Raw genomic sequence first — 23,792 nt, 5'->3', positions numbered from 1 at the left:
CTGTCACTGCTACAATGAGAGCCCTGTGCCGAGCAGCACGGCTGTATGAGCTGTGTGTGCGTGTGCATGTGTGCGTGTGTGTGTGTGTGTGTGAGAGAGAGAGAGAGAGAGACAGGTGTGAAGTGGGTGGTGTGCACACGGGGAGCTGGCCCTCGGCCCTTTACAGCCCTGTTCAGCACTGTTCGGCTAGGCTTGGCCCTGGCTCCTGGCCCCTGAAGTGTAGTACAGTAGTGGCTCACACACACACACACACACACACTCACTCATGGGCATTTGAAGACACAGATTGACTTACAGTGGGTCTCTCAGAGCGAGCAGCCAGAGAGAGAGAGAGAGAGAGAGAGCGAGAGAGAGAGAGAGAGAGAGAGATTGTGGGCATGCACAAGCATACACACTTTCACTGATACACAACACAGACACACACACACACAGAACAACTGCCGCTGTTTGCTACTGCTGCTGTTGACAGTGATAACATGTGCTTTGTGCCCTATGTGTGTGTCAGTGTGCATGTGCACGAACATACAAACACACATTCATACACAAACACGCAGCGGTTGCCTATCGACTCTCGTGTCTCAGGTCTCTTTTCTATCTTTTTTTTTTTTAATCATGTTAAAAAAAAAAAGAAAAGAAAACAGCCTTCATTGACACTGGCATGTTACATTTGAAGGCTCTTAGCTAGTGCACAGGAGGGAATTTCTAGTTTCTCGCCTACTTGCGGGGCACTTTTCACATCGCAATATCAATACTGGAGAATATTAGCTGTCCTGCTGAAGAATGTCAGATCTCTGTTTGCCGTTGAATAAGCGCAGATTCCCTCGGGTGAAAGAAAGGAAGATCTATCAAGAGTCTCTATAATCCTGTAATTATATGCTGTGTACAACGTCGTGTTAACAGCTGAATTAAAGGTGCAAAATGCTTTAAAAAAAAAGAACAAATCCACTGTTTAAAAAGTAAGCAGAGAGCAGATCAAAGAATACTCTTTGTACACTTTAATAATGCATTAAGCAACAAACTAATTCTCGCCAAGAGAAAGGACTAAGATTAACACTATGTGGAACTTGATCCCACATTTTTTTTAATCAAATATTACCTAACTTTTATGACGCTTTATATTGCAGGAAAGCAGTGATCCTGATCAGGATCCTGTGCTATTAAAATATCAGAAGAGTAATTATCAGGCCCCGCTCTATGTAAGGACTTGTTTTTGACATTTATTGCTGCCTGAAACAGGATAAGGGCATCTGCACTCAAGACGTGATATCCCGGACCTGCTGTTTGTATCATTTGAACAGAGGGTGGATCACCTTTATTTGAGTCAAACAAAGCCCTCTAATGACACAAAAATTGTAGTCACTGCTTGACAGACAAGGCTCCAACGCCCAACCAGACTGCCTTCAAAACGTTGACAAAGAGTAATAAAGAAAATAGGATGTCAAAAGAGCAGGACACGGATGTTGAATAAAGCCGGCAGAAAGTGTACATACTTAACGTTGTGATAAGCTGATGAGAGAAACCGAGCCTTGCTCTTGGTTAACTCTTATCACTGTTTGCATCAGTAGCAAATCTCCCTTGACAGCGAGACTGAAATCAAATACAGGTTTTTAGGCAGATGAAGGAAAGTCATTTGTATTTACAGGAAATAAGAACGATGCACTCGATCATTATTCCCTTGCTGTGCTAACTAGAACGCAGCCCCTGTATTAGATGTTGGAGGAGCAGCACAAGGACAAGTAAAACATACCTTAAATAGACTACAAATGAAGTCACTTAACACCCACTCGCTTCCCTCGCCACCCCCTGCTCTGTCTGTCTTCAACAGAAAAAGCCTGTGTTTGACTATCTCCCTCTCAGGTTCATAGTTGTCTTTTTGCTTTTTAAACAGGCACCTCGCCTGTCACGGTGCAGGAACGGGCGCATTCCCCTTAAATGGCTCCTTTTGACAACTGATCTGTAAATACAGCCGGATCTGCAACTTCCCCGTTTCTCTCTCGCTGCCTCACTTTCTCCCTCATGTCTTTGCTCTCCCTCCCTCTTCCTAAACTCCTGCCAGACCCCCCCCCCCCCACACACACATACACACACACACACACACACACACACAAACACAACATGAAGGTCTGCCTATGACCCACCCCCCAAACTAATGCACGCACACACACACACGCACACACATATACACCGAAACACAACCACTCACGCACTGTTACCCCCACTTCCCCCTCCCAACTTCCCCAACTCCATTCCCCCAGCCTCTATAAAAACACAAATATGCCATAACTCAGGCAGTGCTGCCACATAGCCTCCATCTTGCCCTGTGCCGGGGAGGGGGGGGGGGGGGCCTCCCAGGAAGGTCACCAACAAATGGTTTTCCGATTCACTGCCCCTGAAATAATTTTGTGTATTAAAACCTGAATCTGCACTTTCTGGCCTGAAAGCTTTTCTAATTATTCCGGTGTCCTTGGGACAGACACAGATCCTTCACACGCCGGGGGAAACAAGCTATAGAGCAACCACTACAGCCACAAACACCCCTCCACCTCCCTCCCTCCCTCCCTCCCTTCCTCTCTTTCTCTATCCCTCCATCTCCCCACCTCCTCTCTCCTCTGCTCTGCTCTCCTCTGCTCTCCTCTCCCCGCTTTACAGCCACCCCCCCCTCCCCAATCTGTTTTCAAAGCGTGTCTGTCCTTTATTAAATTGTTTTCTTTTCCACATTATCAGTTGCCATGGAGACCTCATCTCTCGGATTATTTGAATTTCATTATATCTATTGATTTGGGAGCATTTCATCTTTTTTATTGTTTTTCTGTCAATTTTCGAAACGAATAACCATCTAATTTGCGTCAGCGCTGATTACGTTCGTCCCTCAATAGAGGTCGGCAGCTGCGCCGGGGAAACAAATCAATGGAAAAACATCATAAAACTCGAAAGTACAATCAACCAGGATATGGGTGACATTCCGTGGTTGCTGAAACGAAGTCATCAAAAAATATATACTTTTTTTCCTGCGCCTCTGCATGTATGGGGGTGCAGGGAGGAGGACACATATGTGTCTGGGCAGATATATTACTATATTTCCGCAGATAATATACTATGGTAAATTTCCATACTGATAACAGCCCCTCCCTGCCTGACCAAAACAAAAAAATGCTTACTGTATCTAAATAATTTATGCAATTTTAGCATTTATATATAAATTTTTTAATAAGCTGCTTGGAGCAAAGTGGCCATTAACAAAACACACAGCTGTCCAATGGGCTAAGCCCAGCAGATCAATTGCGCTTTTTTATGACATGATAAAATGCTTTTAAAGCAATTTACACAAATATGGAAAAAATGACTTCATGGGCTTCATTTATTCATAAGGACGTGTATTAGGAGAAAAAAAGTCTTACAAAAGCCAGACAGGAGAGATCGTCCCGGTCCTAACTGGAACGGACTTGCTGCCCTCTCCACAAGGACATAAAGTTTCATTACTGATGCACGCAGTCAAAGGCAATTTAGCAAACACAGTGTGCAAAAGAAAACATCAGCATATTGCAAGTGTTCCTGTATTAGGCGGACCTTGCATGTTGTTTTCCAATTTTGATTCATTTTTGTGGGGGAGGTAGGGTGTGGGGGTGATGGATTTTTTTTTTTTCCCTCCCCCTGCCCAGTGTCACCCTGACCCAAAGCCAAGGGGAGGTAGCCTCAGTGACAGGGACGTGTGCTTTCTGGCCCGCGAAACCAAGCCCCACCGTGTGCCAGACAAACGGGGCCTTGCAGCGGGACAAATGCGTACGCACACCTTCAGCTGTTCAGTGATCTACACCACATGACACCCAGACTCATTCTGTGAGAAATCAGGCCAACAAATATTTCAGCAGATCTGATCATTTAGCATCTTGGTGCAGGCACACTCGCACACATTATGCACAGGGGTATAGAGGGGGGGAGGAGGAGGAGGAGGGGGGGGGGGCAGGCAAGGCCATTTGGAGGCTAATCTTGTTTCAAGCATCCTCTCTTCATGTGCCGACAATGTGCCTGAGCTGCCGTACGAAACGCTGCCGCTGTTGCTGCCGCTGAAGGCCCCATGTTTGCAACATATGTCAACATTTGACAAAGCATTACTTTCCCCCCCCCCCCCCAATAATATTCTCCTGCTCAGGCCTCTGAAATGAGAGCGCTAACAAATTAGCTTTTTATGTTTATTTTCTGTGTGGGTGTGTCAGAGGGGGGAGAAAGGGAGATCTCATTTTCTAAGGCACCAGTTCTCAACCCTGAGAGAGAGAGAGAGAGAGAGAGAGAGACAAAGAGAAGAAGAGAGAAAAGAAAGAAAGGCTGAATGTTTTGGAGTCACGATTCTTCTCCTGATTGCCCTAGCTGTCTCAGTTGTGCAAAACATGACCCTCCCCTCCCTCAGCCACGACAGAAACACGGGCGGCTGGATAAACACTATTTTATGCAGTGACTAGATGAATCGTCAGACAGTAATTACAGTCTTCCTCTCGCCCAAACCAAACTCAACTGTACGGGCTCTTTCTTTGACACCAGACTGCAGTAGCACGTACTACAAAAGTGCAGGTGTGTGACATGTTTGTCAATGCCTCTCCCAACTAGATAAATATAAATATTAGACCCTGTGACAACGGTGAATTGCTCTCTGCCGCTTTCAGCGATGTGTTAATAATCTGTAGCTGAAAGAGGACTTGTGTGGACTGACGATGTTATCATGTGCAGTCAGACGTTGCCGGGCTGGCTTTGTAGAGAAAGTTTGGCTGAATTTTTTTTTTTTCTGCTACCCTAGCAGTTTGCGCTTTCCTCTTCTCGATGTGACAAAAATAACACGGTTGTGTCCCAAACTAAACATTCCCACAGGGTGGCTGGTAGTCCGCGAGGTTCTCTTGACACACCAACAGGCCCAGCGCAGACAACTCAGTGCTGACGTGTTTAAAAAGAGATCCAAACGATATCAATAAGCTCAGCGAAGGAGTTAATGTGTTCATTTGGTGTTGACACGTATTCAAAATGTCAGAAATGTGGATCGCGGCTACGTCCGTTATGCTAGAGCAGTGAAACACACTCACACACTCTTTCTCTTACTCTATACTGATTCATCCGGTCAGGCCGTGCCCCAAACGTGGTGCAGTAAACCATGCTGTCGATGTCCGAGCTCTAAAAAGCACAATTACAGAGGACCTCGACTGAATAATTTAAAGAGCATAATTATTGACCTCTATCCGAATTCCTCTGAAAGGTGCATTAAGATATAGAAAAGCTCTGGAGGTGGAAGTGAAACTAAGGAGAAGAGAGGGAGTGTGTCTCCCCAGGCCTCCCTAATGCACTCTCCTGCTGTACTCTAACTTCCTGTGGACCCCTAATGTGCCCGCTGCTCGCTGGCCTGATGAAGACTACGGTTAATGAGGCCCCTGTTTCTGAAATGAAGTATCTTTGAAACCATCAACATGCATTACTATCAAGCCGCCACCCCCCGCCAAACCACACGTATATACACAAACACACATCCCCACTGTCCCAAACCAGCACACACACACACACACACACACACACACACACACACACACACACAAAGACCTTCTTCAACCCCCTCCCCACCTTTTAGTGCCACCACAGGTTCTGGTAGGCTGGACCAGTCTGGGGGAAGGGTGGAAGTGGGGAGTGAGACTGCGCGAGAGGGTTTTTTCTGTTGGAGGTGGGGGGTGTTTGAGGGTTAACTGTCCCTCAGGGGGCTATCAGTGAACTGGGCAGCCGTCACTGCTGGTGACGGTGGTCCCTGGTTCTCAATTGACAACCAGGCTCTGACAGATTAGCAGCTAGTCAAGAGGAATCCACGGCCCAGGACACAATTAAAGTGATCACTTTTCTCAAATGTGGCTCAATGTATGTGACTGTGAGTGCGACTGGATTTGAACAAGGCATCACAAGAGTGTGTACGTGTGTGTCTGTGAATGTGTGTGTGCATGGGAGGGGTGGGGGGGGGGGGGGGGTCGTTGGGCGCTGGCAGCAGGCTTGGGGGAGGATACAGCGAGATGAGGCCTTTTTAATTAAAAGAAAATATTTGTGTTTGCATACTATCGAGGTTTGAACCTGGGACAATTCCGAGAATTCTGGCTGTTTAATAGCTCGCTCTTTAAAGTGATTTGGGGTATTTCAGATCCTCTTTGCATACATGCATTTTTAAAATTTCAATTAGGCTATACATCTTTTAAGTAAGACTGGAGTTGTGTGTTTGGGTTCTTTATAGACATTTTCTTTTATTTCCTGAGATAAATGACCACCAATTTCTATTAAAATCAATTCAAAGAAGAAATGCCTCACAGATTAACTTATTTATCATCAGAAGGGTGCTGCTGTCTCTGCTATATTTCAACCAGGAAGGATAGAGGGCACTGAAATAATTAGGCGACTTCTGCAACATCCTGAATGCCAAGGACAGGTGGATTAAAGTATTAAAACAATCGCATTTCAGTCTTGAAATAGTCTTGTGCACGACTCAGCACCATGCGCATCCGTTCAAGTTCAGCCGCCAGCTCCATAACGCCACAGGAGAGGGATAGAAAAAAAAGCCCAATCCCATTAGCTACGTACATGCATCTCAGCAGACCTGCTGGAAACGTGAGCAAATCTCAGTGATGATTATCCCCTAAAGCTCTCAAATGATAATACATAATCAAACCGTACAGACGGCTTCTCTGAAATCACAAAGGCAGCTAGCGCTAATGTGGGTTTCCCCATTTCTGTTCAAATCTGGTGCTTTCCAAATGAAAAACAGAAGAGACTGCTGCAATCAGTCGCCTCTGCACCCGAGGAGACATTTAACTGCTGTCCTCCAATTAGAAGCCCGAGAACCGAGCTCCCTACATTAGGAGAAGAAATTATTTAAGACAAAGGTTAAGACATGAGTTCACATTTGATTCTATTTACAGTGCAAAATTAATAAGAAAGCAAAGTGCTCCGTAGTGCTGGTTCACTCAAACATTTGGGTGAGTGATCTTCAATTTAATCAAGAGTGTTGAACACGTCTCTGTGCCTTGACAATCAGAGACTTTAGGAATAAAGGAGCATTGACAACGTAGAGAATGCATGTGCCACCGTTCTCCCGCAAAATGTAGTAAAATGCCAGCTGTATCATTAGCGTCGAGGATTAAACGACAGTCACTTTTTACTACTGCGAAAGAGGGGTTAAGGATACTTGTTACATTCTTTTTAAAACTCCATTAGTGAGCTCATTACTATCCAGGGGATTTTTATCTTATCAGACTGAACCACTTTCTTTAAAGATAGCAGATTTATTTCATCAGCATCAACTGGCCAGCTCTCAGCTGAAGAGAGCTTACGTAAATGCCTGAGAAGAGGACCAAAAAAAAAAAAAGATAAGATATCTGCTGTAAATCACTCAAAAACAGTTCTACATCTAGAAAATAAGTGATGCGGTGCAGAGCTCTTCATTTCATTGTGTATGTATACTATAGGTTACGCAAGCAGTGAAAAGATCTTTTCTTATAATTGACAATAATTAAGGTGAGTGCTCCGATGAAATCTAAGCCTCTTATCCCACCTCCTGCCATCTGTGGCTCCAATGTTAGAGCTCAGGGACGTTCACTCTTTCACCTTCTGGAAGGAACAGGGAAGAAACAAGTGCCGTCGATACAACGAGCCAGAGCACCACGGTCAACCTGCTTTCCCAGCCGTGCCGTGGAGGTGGAATGAACCCTCTGTGACACAAAACAAACAGGAAGCTGAGAGAGAGACAGAGAGACAGAGAGAGAGAGCGAGAGAGACAGAGAGAGAGAGAGAGAAAAACCTGTGCCCTTCAGTCTCCCCCAGTAAAGACGCTCTTAACCAGGTCTGACAGCTGACAGCTCCTTGGCAATTGGGGTCAGTTAAAGGAAAAGTAGCTCAAGTTTTGTTGGGGCTTTGGCTTCAGAGATGTTCAGGAGCCACTGCCCACCGCAGCATCAAAGGGGATTATAGGGACAGGGCCATCTGTTGCCAGAATAAGCGTGAGCCCTTTTATGTCTCTGCCTGTATGTTTGTGTGCATGTGTGTGTGAGTGTGTATGTGTTTATTAGAGAAAGTCAGCGAGAGAGAAAGACCCTCGTGTCTATGTACTTTTAACTTAAAGGGCAGCGGAGGAGAGGGGCTGCTTTTAATCTGGGCTGGGGGCGCTAAAGGTTAAAATCAGAACAAACAGGGCACCACTGTTAAATAGTGGAGTGACATATGCCAGTCAAGTATTACACTACAGCAGTGTAATAGAGTCTAAGCGATCAGTCAGGATTTACGGATTGTACTTGTGTTTGGCACTGGCTTGCTGAAAACAGGATCCTGCACTAATCGTGAATTGTCTGTCTTTTGTCATCCAGGCAAAACACGGAACTTGTTTTTGTTGTGGGTTTATTGGAACACAGTGCCAACCTTGTCCCCCCTTCACCTCCCTAATTTGTTTTGGGTCCTGTTCCTGGCCTCCGCCTGGGAATGTTTTCTCCTCAATAGTCTGCTACCTTTTAGCTGAGCCGCCCAGTGCTTGACCTACTGCCGACACTTACTTTCAGCACTCTAATTGTCGTTTAATCACATATCAACCTGTCACTTAAAGACCCCCTTTTTTTTTTCAAGGGGGAACATTTGCATATGTTGTAAAACTAATTCCTATCAAAAGCTCCAGTGGCTGTGAAAGCCGGTGCTGTCTCTCTTTTACTTTCACACACATGTAGACACAGTTAAGCACAAGAAAAGGAGAGAGAGAGAGAGAGAGAGAGAGACACACACACACACACAATACAGTAATCTACTGTATCTCACCTTAACAGACAAAAACACACATAGGCAGACGCCATACCTGATATTCTCGATGCAGGTGGTTTTATCACATTTGTTAACAGTGTGTGGTGACACGTAACGTGTTAGAATAGGGACAGCGACAAGACCGATTCAGAGCGTATGTACTCGTGCGAGCCAAAGCGAAGGTGACAGTAAATGTATAGTGTTATAAAGGAATCAATTAGAGTTAATAATGTATCACTCTTTCAAATGTTACATTCATTTGTTCACACTTAGATAAAGCTACTGCAAAATAGGTCGTGCCGGGTATGCCTGGCAAACTACACCACATTTACATTATCACCCTTATACATCGAGGCGCAACGTTCCGCTCGAGTGACGGCGGCAGAGAAGAGGGGGGGGAGTTGCGAATCATGTTTTTTGGGCCCAAGGAAGGGCAGTCCTCTGGAGATCTCCCCCTCTAATTACAGATCGGGGGAAAAGAAAGCTCTTTGTTCTACCTTTTATTACATTAATTGATAAAACGGAGCTCGGGTGGAGCCGTCTTATAGGGAGGGGAGTAGGAGGGGATAGGGGCTGGGGGTGAAGTGAGGGGGATCCTTTGGGCAGATGAAGGTGGGTGAGAGGCTTTTGGAGCTGAGGTTCTATTTTCGGAGGACCCCTAATCCCGTTAGGGGCCCGCCCCGCTGGTGGGGCAGCCCTGGCGCTCTGCTTTCCCACAGGCTCCGGCTCCAGAATTGAGGAGGGGAGTGGTGGCGACGGGGGCAGACGATGGTGTGGAGGGTGAGAGTCCCGGCAGCGCTGTCTGGGCCCAGGCCTTAATTAACTGTCTCTTCAGGGGGTACTGAGGGCCACACTGAGACCCTATGTCACAAACGCCAGAAAGCACTGAGAAGCTTTAAGAGGAAGTGGCATCTCACCCAGTGTGGAATCCAGCGAAGCCCCGTGGATCTTTAATGTGGACCCCATACAGCTCAAAGCCGTATAGATGTCGCAGGACATTAGCTGGGCTATTTTATGACTGGTTATTAGCTAAGCACAAATTGCACAGGTGGTTGATATTTTGACCAACGTCCCAGTCATTCAATTAAAGCTAAAAATAAAAGTTTGGAACACCAAGGGAAAAATATTCCACTCAGCATTTACTTTAAAAAGGATTCAGATGTAAAATGGACACAAACTTCCATGTCTATTTGTACAGGGTTGGCCAATCTTTTCTGTCAGTGGTTAAGTAGCTGTAACAGGCTTTGTCATGGCTGTAATCTGCTTCTGCTCGTTTAGGCTACCTGCAGACAACAGAGGCAGGGAGGTGCTGGTACAGTGGGCCAACCGGAGTCTGAAAATGTTGCAGAGGCAATTAGGCATGTTGGTGTGTGTGTGCACGCACACAACAGTGTCAGAGGTGCTAAGCCGGGCCAAACACGCCTCATTGAAATGTCCGTCTTAAAGCCACCCAAGTTCCTCATCTCCCCCGCCCTTCGACAACCAAGATGCTTCAAGACTGTCAAAAGCATTTTCCACAAAGCTGAGGAGAGGGCAAGGAGAAAAAAAAAAGGACCTGCCACTGTCACATGCATACTTGCGCGTGCACACACACTTGCAAGGCTGTCAGGTAAATTAGATCTGAAAGCTGACAATTTCTGACCATATTTCCTTGATTATTTCGAACAAATGCACACCAGCCGCTCTAAGGAGATTAAAGTGACATAAAAGTCCCGAGTGGGAGGAGGGAGGGCAGAGAATCCAGGTCACCCCCATTTGTCCCCCTGCCTGACAGCAGCTATATCGCTATCCAATCCAATAAAAGTCCCCCCCCCCCCTCCTTTTGCTTTAATTAATTTTACAGCTAGCTTGCTTAATTACTTTCAATCAAAATCCTCTTGCCATCACAAAATTAGAAATGGTTCAACTCCATTAGTCTAAATTCTTCATTTACATACACAAAGACTGTCAGCTCTTGCTAAGCAAACGGCCTCCTGCTTGATGAGATTGTTTTTTTTCACACACTCTATCACTCTCTCACTCGCACACACACACACACACACACAACTGTGGTGTTCATTTTTTTTTTAAAGGAGAAAAGTAGCATAAAATTATTTGATCCCTTTACTTAAGACATTCTCTGCCTAATCAGGGTTCAGGTAAGCTGCGGTGCGCATCATCCAAGGTAATGGAGAGTTGAGCGTGCATCTACAACCGTCAACATTGATAACACAACTCTGTGTAGAAAGAAAACCGCTCGACCTTAAACAATGCAGCACATAATAAACGCCGCATATAAGGGATAAACAGAATTATGAGGCAGTGGCCGAGATCATGTAAATTAAGCCAACTAGTTCTTTCTCAGGATGAGCTATTATTTCTAAAGCAATAGATGAGCTGCAGATTACCCGGTGACACATAGAGCCCTGTAAATCTGGCTCCTTTGTGGCGGGGTGTCACTAGTACTGACTAGACTGTGGAAACTAGCGACGAGCTACTGCCGGTCGGCTGCTGTGAGCAAAGCAAGGGTGTTTTTTCAGAGGAGGGCCCATGCCCTGTCGTCTGATCACTTCAACTTGGCACACAGGCATCCTCTCCATCACACACACTGCCTAAGGCCTTACACATCATCAAGAATTAAGGACATGCAGATAGGGTTTGTGCACTGACCAAAGTGAAAACCCAGGCACACAAGCACAGCACCACATGTGCGTGCACGTATACTTTCACACACACAACTAGTGTCATAATTAGGTCCCGAGATGAGGGCATTAAACTGGTATAATGCACTCACTGCTGCAGCACACTACACCACAAAATATATGGACTCTGAACCTACATGCCCGTCAGTGGCCTTGCCTTTATTTCTACTCAGCAGATCCCAGCGCAAAACCACACAACACAACTGCCTTTGATCGGCTGTGTTCAGATCATCTTACAGTTGTCGAGTTGTTGGGGGAAAAAAAAAAGAACACCTTGAAAGGGAAAGCGATGATGAGGGGGATTTGTAGCATTTCCGAACGGTGTCTGGTAACACTTATGAAATAATCCCCAACAAGTGACCAAAAAAAAAAAAAGAAGAAAAAAAGGGCCATCCCTTAGGGCCGCCGGGCCGAATACAACGCAGGTCTGACCTGGCCCCCTTTACTCTGTGTCTGCAATCACCGGTTTCCCTTGCCCTCTTTAACCAGTCCCCATTAACACTGTTAATTATCCAAATCCATCATTCTTGGGGTAAATGAAGACTGCCTCTTTAATTCAATTTAATAGGATCATTTTCCAACTCACGTTCACTTTAGCCCCAGCTGCCCGCCCACTAGTCCCCCACTGTGTCTCCCGCCCCCACTGTATCTTGACTCCCTTGGCTGTATCTTCTAGGGTCTGGCTCTCTCCCATTGGTGGAAGGGGAGGGGGATGAGGGCTAAGGCTGGATGGCAGCAATGGGCCGACACACTGTTGATCTCCCATGTCTTGTCTTGGCTCGGCTGGTGGCGAGCAGCAGTTCTGGGTTCCCAGTCTGCTGTGCACACCGCCCACCCGCACACACACACACACACACACACTCACACACACACTCACAGAGGCTCACAGTACCAGCCATGTTCACCGGGGCTTAGCTAATCCTGTCACATCAGGCCACGTTGGCTGAGTTGAGGCCTTTAGTAGCAACCCCCCCCCCCCTCCTCAGCCCACCACTTCCATACACCTCCACACTTTGCCACCACTCCTTCACTGACTCCTCTCACTCACTTTCTCTCTCTCTCTTACTCCTTTGTTCATTTCACAAGGTCATGGGTGGCCGACTACAGCACGCGAGTGGTGAAACGGGACAGCTGACGAAGCCCTGTGTGTTCCAGCCGTGCTGGTAGACCATATCTTTTGCCTAACTTGCAACACATACCGTGTTATAGAATAAATAAATACATTAAAAAAAGATGACTTTCTCTATTTTCAAAAGAAAACTTTTAAAAGGCCACTTTAATAATCACTGTTACTGGGACTGGATGGCGTGTCACTCGCTACGATGGCACATGACCAGAATAAGATATACAGGTGTCATTTTCTCTTTCTTGTCATAGTGGTATCAGTATCAAAACACTTTTTCCATGCAGCATTGCCTGGCGGTGGAAACTTGACACTCGTGCCCTTTAATCTGACTTTCTATCTTTAAAAGTAGAGCTATATCAAGACTGACTTGGGTTGTGTTTTATATGCCTTCTGAGAGTTTCCTTACAGAGCACTTTCCATGCTGAGGTCGGTGACATTTTTCCATATGTTTAAATACGATTACAAATTGGAAAAACTAAATAAAGAAAATACAAACGTATTTTCTAAATAACGTACTTTTTTAATGAAGGAAAAAACCCATAAGTGCAAAGTACTGTGTCACAACGCTGTCCATTAAATTCTCTTAAGAATGTGTTAATATTGGCTTCCCTCATCACATTATGCAGTGTGAGGGTAAATTTGCCCCCATTTCCACAGTACACCCCCTCCCATCCCCCGCAACTAGACACACTTAAACCCATACTCACGCACACCCAAACGCACACAGCGTTCCCTTTACATTTTTCCCAGACTTTCATTGTTTAGTCATTTGAGACAGACTCTGGGAGAGTTTCAAACGATTTTAGCCATGATTTAATTTCGTTTGTTAAAGGGTGATGTCAGCACAATGGGAGACGAGCCTCTAAATCCACTACATTCACCCAAAATGCCCAGATGAGATAATCATTGGTGACGTCTACGAAAACACTTATTATATTTGCCCATCGCCTGGCTGAAGCTGTTAAAACTCATCAGCGTTATTCTCATTTTTCTTTTCTCTGGGAAGAGAGGAAAAAAAAAATTTGCTCAACTTATAGTCAAAACTGTCACCCCTTTTAAAGAGACAGCGCAACATTGTTGTGGCTGTGGACAGAGTTTATAAATGGAAAAAGACAGGGCAGAGGGCTATCGGGTGTCTATTCAATACTCATTTTGTTTGCACCCAATACTAATTAAATAAAACACGCACAACTTTTTAATTGGTTTTACAGAGATGAACAGTTTCAAGGAAGTATATTATCTGCTGTAGTTCTACATACCATTGTTCAATATGTAGTACTAATAACAGGATCTTTATATGTGCTAGAAACTGTGAATGAGGACTGCTTGTCCCTTAACTTGTCCACATGATTTGAAAGGACTTGGGGCTGACAAGGCAGCAGAGGAGATAAGAAATGGATCAACGTGAGCCTTTCTCATAGCTTAATTTATTTTAAATCCAAGCCCTATTTACACACTGCACACCGGCAAGCCTTGTCAGCTCCAACTAGCATTGAGATATTTAAAACCATTAATGCTGTACAGCGGCAGCCTGAGCGTGTATGACACAAGCTGTCGCTGTGTGAAACAAAGCCAGATCTCTAACTGCCACAGCTTCCACTTTTTGAACACCGCACGGCTACAAAAACCGTAACCACGCAGTCAGACACTGCGATGACACTGCCAGACCTTCGTGAATGTGAGGAAGAAGTCAAGGAAGAAACTACTACGAGTGATAGAAGAAGAAGAACACTATATTCTTCATCTCGTGAACGCACAGGCCAAACCAAACTCAGTGCATCTTTAGTGCAGGGGCGAGCCCACTAGAGGCAGGGGTCAGGATATGAAACACACCGGCTATCCGCCTCCCGACAGGCTATCCTCATGGATCAGCAGCGGTAGCCATGTTGACCCGCCCCGTTATTAAAGAGGCTAATCTGTTCAACATGTCAATGTTAGCACTTTTAGCTGCGATTAATAAAAGAAGACCCCAAGAGTGCTGTGTGTGCTTTTTCAGTGCCCCAGGTTGTTTTCATTTGGTTTGTATTTTTAGAGGTTTTCGCTGTTTGGTAATTCAACAGTCCTCTTTCCTCCTATTAGCATAAACAGTGTAAATTATTAACTTTGTTTAAAGAATTATAATCGGCCCTGAATCCTAAGCTCTGTAGTGGCTTTGTGTGTTTTTCCCTTTCTGCCACTGGCAAAGAGGAACTATGGCACATCAGATATCATTAAAGCAAATGCAACTTTTATATTTTATAGATACGGAACAATGTGCATGTGATGCCTGACTTTGTGGCCATTTATGTGATGCTTAAAATGTATGGCCCAGTGGCTTTCACAGGCTGGTAGTAATAGAACTGCTGTCTAACAGACTTGCTTTCTAAGTGCCTGGTGCTGTGTCTTAATTTGTAATCTAGTCAAACCAATTGTCCGCTAGCTAAAAAGGTCATTGAGACAATAGAGTACAAAGCTTCCTGCAATGTAGAGAAAGCCCAGGGTGTCTTTTGTAGCTTTTTAACCAAAGATGTAATTAAGACACCTTCATCTTCAGGGGAGAGAAGGCCACCAACAAGAGTCTGCTGGAAACACAAGAGTAACTTCACATTTGTGGTGACAGAAGTGAGACCGAACTGAGAGAGAGCGTTTGGTTAGAGGTGAAAAGCAGCCGTCTACGCAGCAAAATGTCACCGCGGAGGACATTTGCTAAGTTAACCTGCTCGTGCAGTCAAAGTGGGATTTCATACATTGTGACCAACGACTGTGGCGAAGAAAGCTTGTTGGGAAAAACTGAGTGATGCAAAGCAACACAGGAGAGGCAGAGGGGGGGACTTAAAGGACGTGATTTATCTGGGCTTGATTGCGTGTTAATCGAGGTTACGTGTATTAAGTGGAATCTAATTGGAACAGACACTGGCAGTCTGACAGATCGACATGATGCAGATGGATTGAGGAGGGGGGGAGAAAGGGGGAGTGAGGGAGACGGAGAAAGGAAGAGGGAACGGGAGAGAGAAGGGTAGTGCAGTCGAGGAGAGCCAGAACAGAGGCAAACGAAACACCATTTTGCTCCTATAGACGGCCGAACGGAAAGAGTTTTGTGACACCAGACGTTAAAAGAAACCCACCGGAGCCTTTTAAGCAGTTGAATCACAAGAACGAAGACTCTGCCGGTAGGCTCGTCTCTCGTGCGTCTCATGATAGGCGGCTGATGAGACATGTAACCCTTCCAGAGGAGGACACACACGGGCGAGATTGTGAGTGACGGGGCACAGCACTGGAGTCTGCCCTCCCCCTCCAGTTGCCACAAACATTCATTTCTGCTTTATTGCAAATGAAGAGAAGAAAAAAAAAAAAAACACCCGTCCAAAAGAAACACGAGGTAAAGAGGCCAAGTGACAGCTGCTGGAAAATTCTCACCTCGACGAGGGGAAGAGCAAGTGTTTCACCGGTCCTCCTGACTCTCTGCTCCTCCTGACAGGCGACAACTGTTTCGAAGGCTCTCTCCTCTCCCCAAATCTGAAGTATTTAGCTAGTGGACTGAATGACCCTTTCAAATGTTACCAGAGTAATAGACCGTAAAAGATGACCACCTGTTAAGGCCAAGCAACTGCTGCTAACTCATAACTAATAAAACACAGACTCTGTGTGACAAAGAAGGAGAACATGGTTTGTGGAAAAAGGTTCAGAGAAACGGAAATTAAGATTCAAAATTGAAGACATGGGTGTCACAAAGACATCATTTCTGTTGAAGCATTGTTTTGAATTGGTCAGTGTCGCTATAATTGGTAACGAGGAGATACAAAGTGTGAGTGACATGAACTGCCTCAAAGCAGCGAATAGCCCAGGAGCAGAAATGACTGTCACAGTGCCATTATCTAAATCTGGGTTAAAAATACAGTAGTTCCTAACGAAAGGGTCACTTCTACTGATAGCTGGCCGAAATGAAGGGTGGCAACAAGCGAATGAATGTTCAAAGAAAGTACAAATGATGAATAAAATGTTTACAAAGAGCAGAGGCTGGAAGGAGAACAAAGTAAAAAAAGAGAAAGAGATAAAGAGAGGAACTTTCGGCATAATTTAGGGGCAGTTTGCCGGATACTACAACACTCAAACTTCACTCATCAACACAAAATGCTCAAATTGTTCCCGACATGATCCCGTCATAGCGCAGAGACAGAGGAGTTGCTTCGGTCATCCGTTGATTTGATCCATTATGACTGTTACACTAATGGCATTAATAAGGGCAAAATTGCTATTTTGAAACACAGAATTTTCCTCCTATTCATTTGGCTAACCTTACTGGCTTTCTCCTACATGAAAGCCCACTGTGCGTGTGTGTGTGTGTGTGTGTGTGTGTGTGTGTGTGTGTTGGTGTGTTTGAGTGCGTCTGTGCCCCCACCATGTAATGGCTATAAGGTCATCTCTATTTTCCAGGCTTGGTGTACAATGTCGTTGAATTGCAACATTTTACATGGTCTAAAAACAACAACACCAGCTTTGAAATTTGACTCCATGCTATTTTAGATTGACTACGATGTCGCTGGCCCTGATGAAATACCCGAACCACTTTTGACATTGTCTCAACACATTTTGATTGAAACTTTGTACATTCATTTAGTTGTGAAAACTAAAACATACAGTAAAACGGACAGTACTCTGTTACACTGAATACGTTTGATCTAAGATATCAAGAGAGATTGTTTAAAAATAGAAGTGAATTAAAATACATCAGCGCAGTGAATGTGTCTGCGTTTTCCTGTATATTTGTGCTGAATGTGAGTATATGCGTGTGCTCAGCCCTCATCAGCCTCTAACATTGAGAGGAATGACACCCTGTGATCAAGGACATGAATTGCTCATTGATTTTTAGGGGCCAGCTTAACTATCCATTCCAATTGATTTTTAGCTTTGCTGGGTGTGCGAGTTATGGCAGTTTTAATGTATCATCTGTATGTGTACTCATCACCCACTGCAAGAGGATTTACAATAGTCTGTGGAAAATGCATATACAACACCGTGTGCAAATGTAGGACAGGGACTCTCTTTCTTTTATATTTTCTAGGAAATTGAACCCATAAAACCACTTATGTCTCATAATACGTGAAAATAAAATCACCTTTAACATGTTTGTTTTTAGACCTTTGCCATTATGTGCTTCTGAACTTGGCAAATGATCTATAGGGAATAACCTGCGTTGTTTTTTTATTGTGAAACATTCATGGAAAATAAAACCAAAGTGTGTGAATGAACTGAAATCCCTTTTAACGCTAACCAGTATTGTTTAGAGCATGCATTTCAGCTTCGGTATCATGCAGCCACGCTAACCATTTCAACAGGGCTCAGGCCCCAATTCAGCACAAACAGACTTACCGCGGCTTCACCACAAACCATCATCATGGAAAATAGCACAAGTTTTAGTTTAGTTTTTATAAAACAGACCAAACGGTAATCTTTTTAAGTTTAGGTGGATATTGCCATCATAACTCATATTACCAATTAATTAACAATTCATATAAACTATTAATAATCAATGGTTTGATGATGTAAGAGACAAAGTCAGAGCAATGTGATCCAAAAGGCGGTCTAAAGTCATCTGTCAGGTAGAAAGTCATTAAAATAGGGGCTCGTTTTCCTGCGCCAAGCTTAGGTTTCACTGAGGCAGGGATACATTTCTATTCTTCAGCAAAAGGCTGTGCTCTCGTATGATATCATCTCCTTTGGAACATTACTCTCAATGGCGTGCCTTTTTTGTCTTTTGTGTTTTTCTCCAATTTAAATTGCTCTCTTTTTCCAAATGGTTTGGGTGAAGCGTTCCTCTATGTGAGGTAACTGTCTTTTGTTCAGTGAAAAGGACTGCATAAAGCACACTTTACTCCATCCTTTAAAAAAACAAGTCTGCTTAATTAATGTTTTACAAGTGCTGCTGTATTCTTAGTGAAAAAAATAAAAAGCCTCTATCAAAGCCGGCAGGTTCAGATTACGTACGCTAATTGAAATTCTGAATTTCTAAGCCAACTCCTTTTTTTCTCTGCTCCCGCTCTTTCTCCCTGCGCACACAATAAAGCCTAGTGTTTTGTAGTCCACAAATGACATCAAATCATCTAAGTAATATGGGCTTTTCTTTTTTTCCTGTATTCTCATGTTCTGCTAGTGGGTTCATGAGACAGCTTAATAAAGCAGTAAATGCTTGGGGAAGCCTGTGTGCCTACTCTGCGTGCGTGTGTGTGTGTGTGCGTGTGTGTGCGTGTGTGTGTGTGCGTGCGTGTGCGCACACGCATGCTCTCGTGTTTTACCTCCACCAGGGACCTCAAAGCAGAAGGCAAAGCCTGGTTCTATACTCAAGCAGATTTTCCCAAAGAATAAAGGCACTGAACAAAAGAGAATGACTAATACCGAAACCAAAGCCCAAACTAAGACACTTATCTCATGGGTTGACATTGATAGAGCCCATAATAATGCAGTTTGAGCTAAATGAATACAGCATAATTTACAGGTTATACATGCATTGGGTGCTGGAGGAAGGCAGGCTGTGTGAACAGCTGCAGGTGTGGGAGCAGCGGAGACGAGGCCGAGCTTGGACAATCATCACAGACACCAAACGGCACAATAGAGGAAACACAGGTTTTTACGCTCTGGTGGCATTGATCTGAGACGTAGCTGGGGATTTAGATCAAATAGGATATGGAACAAAATCTTTTTAGCTCAGCCCATAGTGTGCATATACAGGCATGTTTGTTTTCCAGGGGAAAGTTTCAACCTTTGCTTACGTCACTGTTTATCTGTCAAGGTAGCTATAGCAGGCAATTACATGAATTACAGAGTTTAAAAAAAATGCCATCCTTGATAACCTTTGTTCTGAGTTAATCATTACAGGGGGAAAAAAAGTGCTTCTCTTTTCTTCTTTCATATTTACCCAAACTCCTTCCTTTCAACGGTGTATTATTTTATTGGCTTGTTTTGCAAGCATAATAACTTTGCATTCTTCTCCCAAGGTCAGTTTCTAGTGTGCCACGAGGAATATGTACACATAGGGCTTTTCAGGTCAGTTCCATTGTATTTACATCAAATCATTTTTGATAAGGGATGTAAAAGACCTATAAACCCAACATCATAAACGGGAGAGGTGTAGCTGAAATAGGGACAAAAGATCAACGGCTGAATTTTTTCTTATCTTAGACACGTTGATATTTTTGAGCCAACTCTCTTCACCCCTCCACCCCCAACCCCGCCTCTCTCTCTCTCTCTCTCGCTCTCTCCCTCCCTCTCTCTCTCTCTCTCTCCCTCTCTCGCACGGAGCTGAGTAGAAGCGTTGACTTGTTAGATTTAGTCCAATGGCTTCCCAGTGCGGCTAGCAAGAAAGCTCTTGTTTCATAGAGAAGTACCTCCCCTGTTATCTCCCTAGCACTATAATCACTTAACAAAGACTTGGGCATTTGCACAAATTAAAACATCAATAATGCATAAGTGCTTTTCAGTTTTGAGCTGTAGTGTCCCTGTATTGGGATGAAATACCACCTCTACCAGTGGAAAAACTCTGGCTCGCCATATTCTGTCCCACAAACGACTTAAAGAAGCCACGGCCCCGCTTTGAGCCACAACCCCCCCCCCTTCCTTTAAAGTCTAAGCTAAAGCTGTGGTGAACGTTTGGGATCTGCTCTGGTAACGGGACAAAATGGCTGGGCTGAGTGGGATGCGGAAGTTGTTTTAAAGCAAGAGGCGGTAAGTGGTGGTGGTGCATCAATGCAAACAGGCAACACCCTTGAGTGGCGCAGCGTGGCATCCTTCCATAAACAACACCACCGCCGTGTCCCCGACATTTATGATTTGTGGTCAGAATGGCAACACAGGCCTGGTTCTAATCCAAGTCTGCATGTTTGCCCTATCGTTACATGGCTAAATCTGCCCGACCAAGTCTCTTATTTTCCCAGATGAAAACGGCAGACGTTTCTGAGAGCTTTGCTTAAAACAAGTCGTACTGTATGAGAACAGTACAGTTGGACGGGGACGGGAAGGGCGGGGACATCATGGGAAAGCAGCCCAGTGACACTTTAAAACCAGGATGCTGTTCAGGCTACTGTTTAATTTGAGAAAAAACAAAAAACCTTCTTCATATTTATTGCTGCAGTTATGAATATGAACTGTTTTGCGCTGACTATGGAGGTTGGAGGAGCTAAGTATTATTATTGGACTTGTAAATCCATGACCAGTACCGTTCCAACACCAATCGAGGACGAGCCATCCTATACAGATGGCCTCAAGGACAATTAGCAGTAATCATTGGTTGCCACATAAATGAGGAAAATTATATTTGCTACTGCACTTGCGGATGATCACAGACTAAATGCCTCTGACAATATTATGGATAGCTGCTTTAAACTTAATTGTTATTTGTGAAACGCACACGCTGGAAAAGAACATTTATAAATATGTCTTTCTCCATTATTCAAAAAATATTCAAAAAAAGAAAGGTAGAACTAGAAATCTCATACAAACAACACGTCGCTGTGAAGAATAAAGAGACGAGACAAATAGCGCAGTGATCTAAAATATTATCTCTTCAATCATATCCTTTTCCCCAGATATCTTCATTTCCCCCCTCCCCTCTCTGTCAGTTAGTCTGGCAAACAATCCCCTTGTTAGCAAACTGTTAAGACAGCCGCTTGGTACACAAATTGCGCTCGACCAAGCGAATTTGTTTTGCAAGGGTGACCTGTTTAATCATCTCATTTTCTTTGGCGGACATTTATTCATCTGGTTTCCACGGTTACAGAGAACATTAAGGGGCTACAGTAATAAGGCTGGAGAGTCAAACAGGTAATAAAAAAATTAACGCCATTTTCCAGCAGCCGAGGACAGTGGGTGAAATGAATCAAGGGAGAGGGGAGAGAAGCAGGGGTGGGGGGAGCAGGGGGGTGGGGGAGGTGGGGGTGGAAGGAGGGGGGGTGGGGGGGGGGGCTCCAATATTGTCCAAACAATAAGCCTTAGCGGTTATTTTACTCTGTAGATCAGGTGGTGCTGTTATGGACATGACACTTTGGGCACAGAGCAGGAGAGATAAAGCTTTTAAAGTGGCCCTGCTCCTTTTTTATTGTCATTTAGCGATTACATATCAGAACAATTAAAAGTTAGCCTGAGATATCTATTAACTTTGCTCTTTTTTTATTTCTCCTGTGCTTCAGAAGCAAGATAAATGGCACGCCTGGCAATGCAACGTGTCAATAACATGCAAGGTACGACGTGACATTTAGACGCCCTGGTGAGAAATGCTTCGTTGAATCGTGTATTTCTCATTTTGTCTTTTGATCAACCGAGCAACAGCTTTCAAAAAATTAAAAGGAAACGAAAGATAAAAGGAGAATACAGAGTTCATTTCTAACTATCAGAAACATTGTCCTACACACCAATTGAGAGGGTTTCAACTTCTGGCCAAATATAGAAAATTCCGGCACAATAGGGGGAACAGGTGCTGAGAGTCCATCGAAAGTGACGAAGCCAAAGAGCTGGGTTGCTGCTGAATGCCAAATAAGGCAGTGAGACACGTTGCACCAAGGCACAAAACAACCTACTGTAATGCGATTTTCTGAGTCTGACGACTGTCACCGATTCCCCCCACAAACTGTCTCCTACACAATATGTCCCGGTCTTCAGACAATATTAAGGGCTGTTTTTCACTTTGATAACAGCCGAACAAGAGAAAACAAGCAACAAATTCGATGCATTACTCATTTCTCCACTCCTTCCAAAAGAATTTCTAATTGACAACAGGGCATTGGCACTCCTAAAATATGCAGAAACGTTCTCAACCTATCCCTTAATCATTAGAATCGTCAGGTTTAACCTGTATTTGGGCATTTTATGACCCTGCCAACACCTGTCCCCCACCCTTCTGGGAAACAAACCAAATAGAATTCTTTCTTTCCTTGCTGTCGTGTTACTTGTATATACGTTGTTCCGGGGGTGGCTCCGGTGTGACTGAGGTCGGAGAGGGAAGCACAGCTGATGGCAGACATGTCTCAGGAGAGGGAGGGAAAAAGAGATGTCAGCCGACCCGGCCTCCCACACACAGGCGCTTAGGCTACGCTCCCTAACATCAAACACACACTGCTCACGTGTCACAAGGAGCGCTCCCTCCCCCCCCCCCCCCCCCCCCCCCCCCCCGACCCGCCCCTCACCCCTGACTGAGGCAGGAGCCCGGAGAGACACAAACTCTCGTCATACATGCGGGGTGAAATCCTAAAAAGGGGATACAGAATGGACAGCAGCGGGAGAAGAAAAAGGCTAAGCTGTGGTTATGGGACTGCCAACTGTTCTGCTAACAGCCTCTTAACAGGTGTGGGCTCTGGAACCATGTAATCCTATCAAGTTACCAAGTCAAAAAAAAAAAAAAAAAAAAAAAGGAAAGAAATCCAGCAAACTGGGCTCTGCCTCTCTCTTTCCCCCTCTCTCCCTTCTCGTCGCTATCTTTCTGTCTCCGTTGGCGGTGACAGAAATGAACAGCTGGGCTTCAGATTTATCATGTACAGACAGTAATTATTGCTGGTGCTGCCTGCTACTGACCCAAGTGAATAGAATGTCACATGAAAAAACACACGGCAGAAGGGGGACCTGAGGATGAGGGGTGCCGGGTCGGGGGACTGTGTGTGTGTGTGTGTGTGTGTGTGTGTGTGTGTGTGTGTGTGTGTGTGACACACAGGAGAGAGAGGAGGGCAGTGTTTAAACGTCACTACGTTCCTGTTTGCAGTCAATTACGGACGAGGACAGGGGTATTGGCTCTGTAACTCGGCAGAGCAAACATTTTCCTGCACACAGTGAAGGTGACAGAAAAAAAGAGCTTCTGTGTTTGTTTGTGCTGATTTTTTTTTCTTTCTTTCCTCCTATCAAAAAAAGAAGCCACAGTCGGTACAACAGCCACCTTAATCCTGTCAAAGAAAAGCTGATAGAGAATTGAAACTAAGAGGGGAAAAAAAAACAGCAGTAAAGTGAGAAGACAGATTTAGCTCAACCCCTACTCTTCTCATCTTTTAAGCTTTTGCCTCACATGTATGATTAACTAAACTCGCCAACATATTGATTAATAAAAAATAAAAAGTACAGCACTGATGTTGGACCACACAAAGTGTTTCCGTCATTATATCAAGGCTGACCCCACCTGCTGTATTTGTTCCAGAGATAAGAGGGTCAGGAGATAAACTATCAATTTATTACCTGTGTCAATC

The 23,792-nt window shown here is 44.6% G+C and overlaps 1 protein-coding gene across 3 annotated transcripts in view; it reads right to left on the bottom strand.

Annotated features, from left to right (window-relative positions):
- The window catches only part of casz1 (castor zinc finger 1), a 168,408-nt gene that overhangs the window by 47,053 nt on the left and 97,563 nt on the right, over positions 1-23,792 (bottom strand). The gene's annotated exons all lie outside the window — the stretch shown is intronic.

The sequence above is a fragment of the Pholis gunnellus genome (genome assembly GCF_910591455.1).
Source record: "Pholis gunnellus genome assembly, chromosome: 2".
Classification (NCBI taxonomy): domain Eukaryota; kingdom Metazoa; phylum Chordata; class Actinopteri; order Perciformes; family Pholidae; genus Pholis; species Pholis gunnellus.
This window is presented reverse-complemented; position numbering and strand designations above follow the sequence as displayed.